Source organism: Chinchilla lanigera, unplaced genomic scaffold (genome assembly GCF_000276665.1).
Source record: "Chinchilla lanigera isolate Chin_1 unplaced genomic scaffold, ChiLan1.0 scaffold00017, whole genome shotgun sequence".
NCBI classification, from domain to species: Eukaryota; Metazoa; Chordata; class Mammalia; order Rodentia; family Chinchillidae; genus Chinchilla; species Chinchilla lanigera.
In genome coordinates this window covers 16,687,762-16,694,413 of record NW_004955418.1, presented here as the reverse complement: position 1 = coordinate 16,694,413, position 6,652 = coordinate 16,687,762, and positions in this window count along the sequence as shown.

Genomic DNA, 6,652 nt, shown 5'->3' with positions numbered 1-6,652 from the left:
GGTTGGTGGGGGAGGTCAGGGATCTGTGGAATGGCCTTACCCCAAGGGCGATGTAAGCAGGAAGGGAGGCGTTTTCATGGCAGACTGAAAGTTTCCAGCAGGTTTCCCTGCTGGAATTAGGCAGCACAATGAAGAGCACCTGGCTCAGAGCACAGGCAGGACGATGGAGATTACATCTCCCATGAAAGAGGGTTACTTTGATACTCTGGAGAAAGCTCAATTTCGTAGAGGCAGAACATGGACGGGCTCTGAGAAGACCTTGCTGAGTCCCCTCAGTCACCGGTAAATCTTGGGGAGCAGCACGGGGTCCAAGGGTGAGCTCTTAAAGCAGGCTGATAGGCACTGGGGTACAGTGGAGAGACAAGAGCTATATCCTCGCTGGGGATTTAGCTCAGTGGCACAGAGCTTGCCTGGCGAGTGTGAGGTCCTGAGTTCGATTCCTAGGATTAAAAAAAAAAAACAAAACAAAACTGTATCCTTGTCTAGTGCTGGTCCTATGTGACCCTTCAGGGCCTGGTTCGTCTTGGTTGGTCTTCCCACCTCACACCAAAAATGGTTTAGAGGGAGGATCAATTGCAAACACTTGTGAAAATGTTCAGAAAAGGCATGAAGTGGTGTATGTGGACAAGGGTTTAAGGAAGTACTCACTGTACATCCCTCCTGTTGCTCAGAAAAGCTCCTCTTTAGCTTCTCTGACCCTCTGGCATCTTCCTCCCAGCCCAGGAGTTTTAGTTTCCTGCTTGCCCCCCAGTAACCTGGCAGGAGCCCCGCCACATGGACGGTCTAAATTCCTAGATGCAAAGAAATCACAGAAGTAGCTCACGTGTCTGCTGGACACTGACGCAGCTGTGCTGCTGTGTGCGTACTGTGCAGTGCCGCAGTGTACAGCATACAGCGCTCGCTCGGAGCCCAGGATGTCCGGAAGCCAGAGGAAAAGGTAGTGGTGATGTGGAGGGTGCTGCTGTAAGGGCAAAGCAATAACCATGGAAAGAAAAGTGAAAATACCTGAGAGACTGGGCCGAGGCAAAAAGATGGTAGACGTCTGTCATTCCTGAGCACATGAACTGCTCGGCCATTGGCACAATTCTAAAGCACAAGGACAAGATCGTACTAACATGTGAGTTTTTATGCTTTACCCTCTATGTTTGTGTCAAAGGTGTGTAAGACTCACTTTGTTGGGCTTGTTACAAATGCGTCCGATTACAAATGTTCTCCTGGAATGGAACTTGTTCATAAGCTGGGGGCCTTATTTCTCTTTTCCTGACAGAAACAGCCTCTGAGCAAGAGGGTTCCTAGCCCAGGAACAACCACACAGGGAGGGCACCAGCCAGGCGTGCATCTCTGTGCTGTCCTTCGCGGCAGCCTGTGACTTGGGGAGACGGAGGGCCCCACAGCGCCTAGGAAAGGCAGTCACAGTTGCTCCCCAGCTCAGATTTTCTCTTGTGAAATCTTATGCACCAGCCTGGAGTCCACGGGCACGCAAATGCAGTGTCTATTTTGCAAACTCTCCTCAGAAGGAATTGGTAACATGAGGCCTCCGGATAAGAACCTCAAGTATCGCGATGTCTTAAGGCAATAATCTGCAATGCCTGGACTTGAGGAGGGAACCATGTTTGGGTTCATCGTCCCAGAAATGCTTCATAAAAGGCAAAGCAGCCATGGAAAGAACAAATCCAACAACAAACAAAGCAGGACTCGAAGTGGCTTTTACTGTTGGGAAGCGATTTGGATAAATATGCCTTGAGTGAGTAGCACAGGCCTTCCTACCACCGCCTTTCCAACGTGCTCTCTTTCTGGTCCTCTCCTCTCACCCAGCAAGTCTTAGCTCCAAGCCGCTGCCCTGGGGAGGCCTTACCCCACCCCCCACTGTGCTCTGTCTCCTCATTAGTCATCCTGACAGCTAAACTAATTCTGCAGCATCTTCCACAACTGGAATCAATTTCTGTAGTTCGCGTTTGTCTTGTTCAATGTTGTTTCCTGCAGCCAAGCACAAAGCCTAGGTGCATGTAAATATTTGCTGAATTAACGCACAAATGCTAGACTGAGGAACTCACAAAAATATACAGCAGGGTGTAACGTAACATGATAGCTGTGATTGGAGGTACAAGGCAATCAGCGCTGTTTTGCCTTGGTTCACCTCAACCAGGAATAGCTGCATTCCAAACCACGTAGGCAGGATTGCGGAGGGTGTGGTGAAAACCCTAATTTTGCTCGCCTTCGCTTCTGGCTCCTTTCATGGCATAAGAAAGGAGTAACAGTTGAGAAGTCAGTGGAGGTTGGAAAGCAGAGGGTGTCGAGAGAACTGATGGTGTGCTTCCGCTTTCTAAAGAAGCTTGCGAACAGTGCCACGAAGACCACTGAGAAGAACTGACTGGTGTCTCTTCAGGCTTGGGAACTCAGAGAGTGAATCCTGGTCCAGCGTAAGAGTCTACAGCAGAGCTGAGGATGCATTTGGGAAGGTGCAGCACTCCAAGCATTGGCCCAAAGTGCTAGTTTGTGGCCAGGATAGGAGAGTGGATGAAAGCCCAGGCACAGCACCTCCAGTTGGCACCTTGGCATGCCCATTTAAATGGGGCACCAAGCAAGTGGCCTTCTTTGTGAAGAGGCCAGGGGTATCCCATCAGAGGCACATGCTGAAGGGACATTGCAAGGGTTAGAGACGGGTCTGAGGTGCACAGAACAGATTCTGATAGTGCCCAGGCGGATTTCAGAAGTTCCTTCCAAGACCTCTCCTACCTCTCACTTCTCATCTCTCCTTTGCTCTTTCAACCCCAGTGCAAGCCGAGCTCGGAGAAGGGAGGATGTGAGATAGGCTTGGCCTGCAGCTTCAGCCAGGTCTAAGATGGCAAGGGAGATGCTTTCAATGAAAATGCACTTCTGAGCATTGGTACTATACAAGACGGGACTTGTTGGTTGTTGAACTGAGACCATGCTAAAAGGGGCCATGGGTTTGTCTTAAGAGAAGCTGTTCTGAAGAACTTACGGGACCTTCCAGAAATTTCATTTCTGAACGCAGAGCCTCTGAAGTGCGCTTGCAGGGGTGCCAGTGAGAGGGTGATTGCTCTGTGATCGCCCCCTCCAGCCCCTCTACTTCAGGGCAATGATCCTATGTACTCCTCACCTAACTGCGGTTTGCGGCTGTTGTCCTAATTTATCAGAGATGGTGCAAGGAAGATCCAGGGCCTTAAACAAATTGCTCTGGGTCACAGCACTAGGATTCAGACCTAGGGCGTAGGAGTCCACGTTCTACACCTTCCCCTTGGCACTACGAAGCCCTTTCAGTGTCACTTCCAGAACTTTATAGTTTGTTTTTAGGCTTATAGATGGTTTTAGGCTTATAGATGGCTTCCTCACCATCTATAAATCAAATCATTTTTAACTGAGGACAAGGAAAATTGGGAAGCTGTGTACAGTCACAGAAGGGAGGAGCAGGATAGTTCGTTCAGGCAAGAAGAGCCGTGAGCAAGAGGAGCAGGTGGGGTGGGGATAATGGGTTACCACAGCGACACAGACTTGTCAACAGGGGCAGAGAGGGAGCGAGAGGTGGATAGCAAGGTGGCTTTACCAACAGTCCCCAGAGTCCCCTTGCAGCTGTTGTCAGCTGCAGACTTCTGTAGCTCAGGTGGCCACAAGACCCCTAGAGACCCCTTGGCGCTCCTCAGGTAAGTGGATTTAAATGAACTCTATGTGGGAGAGAAGGAAAAGCTTACAGGTGTAAGAGAGTGCTGTTTTCACAGCAGCCCTTTTCCCCCAAAGCATCTTGTCTGTATGAACTGTGTCAATCCCCCCTAGTAACTAACCCCTGTCTTTTAGAAACTGTATTTTATATAAAAAACTGGAAAAGAGAATAGAGAAAATGCTGAAAGCTAAGCTCGAGTTTGGAGCACAGGCGTTAGCACTGTGTAGGTTCCTGAGGGCCACGATGCCACAAGACACTAATGTACCTGCAAAGACTCATGAAACCACCAGGAGCAGAGCCTTCAAAATGTTCTGGGTTGTGTCTGTCTACCAAGGGAGCTCAATTAGCGTTAGGCAAAAATCTAAATCAACTTAATAGAGTTGTTCCGTTCTGACAGGCTGCTTTATCAAGTATACTGCAATATAAAACTTCCCATAGTCAAATAAAAGATGCAGAGAAATAATTTTAAAATACGCAGTGCAAATGCATCTACCGCTCTACACCCACGTTTTCCCAACCACCTCTGAGGCAGCTGCTATCCCATTAACGGATAGGAAACCGAGGGCAGAGGGCTTCAGAGACCCGACTGCAGTGTACAGCTGGTGAGGGACAGAGCGAGGACTCTGAGCCAGGCTGTGTGGCTCGACTCTGTTCTGAAGCCCTGGGCTCACTGCCTGTGCTGCGGAGCAGCATCTTTGGCTTTATCTCCCTCTCAGTGTCATTTCCCAGTAGCAGTGGCTGGGCTACTTTCAGATCTACCAAGGAAAGAGTGTGCAAGCTTGCAGGGTCTCATGTGCTGTCACTGGGCACCCTCATTTCATCATCTGGAAAGGAAGGCAGTGGTTCTGGATACTGCTGATGGGCTCTGCTAGCTCTACCATTCCAGAAATCCCAGTGTCCTCTGATTATTCTCGGGATGTCTGCTTGGAAGCTGACATAAGCACTAGGCATAATACATGGCGATAAAAAAGCACACACTGAATATAAGAACTGTCAGGCTAGAGATGCTTTAATAAAGATGGAAAATCACATACCACTTTAGACTGTTATTCTCCACTGTATCCTTGAGAAGTGAGAGAAAGCAATTAAAAATATTAGGGTGAGTAGCTGGGTGTGGTGGCGCACACCTGTAATCCCAGCACTCGGGAGGCTGAGGCAGGAGGATGGTTGTGAGTTCAAGGCCAGCCTGGGCTACAAAGTGAGCTCAAGGCCAGCCTGAACTGCTGCACAGCAAGACCCTGACTCAAAAAGACAAAAAAATAAAATAAAATAAAATAAAATAAAATAAAATTAGAATGAAATCAGAACCTATCTGTAAGTTATAATAAATAAAAAAGTAACTATTAAAACCATTTTATTTCATATTCCACTGCAAGCTGTTTCTGGGGTAACTAGAACTGTAAATGCTAATATTGGAAAAAAAATGTTCTGGTAAGGGTCCAGATGGTCATGGCCAAGGATTCCCGATATGCCACTGTTCATCAATTCCTAAGTCATGACTTTGGGAAGAGAAAGTAGCACAGAAACCTGAATGATACAGTGGGTTCTTGCTGTAATCCAAATCTGCTGGTGACATCAATTTTAAATATAACCTATATGAACAGTCTCCGTCATTTATTCTTTCCATAAATTATCTAGTACCTTTTACATACCAGGCACTAAGCTAGGGGCTGGGATCACCCTGGTGAACAAGGTGGTCTCTAATAGTACCGTAATTACAATTGGAAACTGACTGCAGCGAACTGTTATAATTACAGTGAGAGCCACAAAAGAGGAGAATAAAGTAGAAGAGAGCAAGTGTCAGGGAGAGCTGAGCAAGTCTGGCAAGCTTGCGAGTGGTGAAGCGGAGCCCTTAAGGATGAGGATTTAGCTGGATGAGGAAGAGGGCGCTGTTGGGGACCACAAATTTACAATGGCTAATTTTGCATACTTCCCTAAGGGATGCACGGAGGCTTGGGATTATCAGTATCGCCCTTTTGACATTTCCCATGATCTCTTTAGGGATGGGCCATCCCTCCCACCAAGACTCAAAGACACTCCAGGGCAAGATCCTTCTTAGCATAAGATCATCTCTACCCCCTTGAGTCATCTGATAATCTCCTCCTCCAAATTCCCTCCTGGATCAATAAACGCTGAGGTTCTCACTGCCTCGTGGCCTTTTGTTCCTCGTGAACAACCGATCAACCCGGATCCCCGCAGTCCCACCTTGTCTCTTGCTCTGTGTGCTGTAACACCTGGCAGGAGACTGGAGGCTCACCTCAGGGGTTCCCCTAGGAGACGGGTAGCACTGGAGGTGCAGAGCTCTGTGCTTGCTGGGGTGGGAGGAGCAATGTGGACCGGGGAACCTGAAGGCCTTTGTGACCAGGTGCAGAGTAGGCGTAGCAGGAAAGGAGACTGGTAAGGCAGATCTGGCTGCCCATGTAACACAATGGGATTCTGTAAGCCCAGTGGAATTCATGAAGTAAAAGGGCATCAGGCCTTCCTCTAGAAGCCCCAGCTCCTAACACACTGGCTAATTACGTGGGTTCCTTTTTAGGAAGCACTTTCCTGCCTTTCATAGGCCTGGATATACAGTTTTTATCGTTTCATCTCCAAATGTCCCCATGACACCAACTATCTAATTATAGGAAGAAAACCAGCCTCGCCAGTCAGCTCAATCAGGCAGGCAGGGGGTGAAAATGACACATCTTCACTGTCACCCACAGAACAATCATCTGACCCTCAACTTGACTATTAAGCAATCATAAAGTATCAGAGCCGCCTGCTGCCTCTGCCAGGCTCCCGGCCCAATCTTCCAAAGGTAAAACCAGAAGAGCAGGTGTGTGTACGTGCAGCATTCGCTAAAAGCCTACACACCCCACCTTGAAACCTCAGGCCCCTCTCTGCCTTTGTCCCATATATGGTTTGTCCCTACCTGGACAATACTTCAATGAACACTCCTAATTGCACTGGGTAGACAACCTGCAATTCACA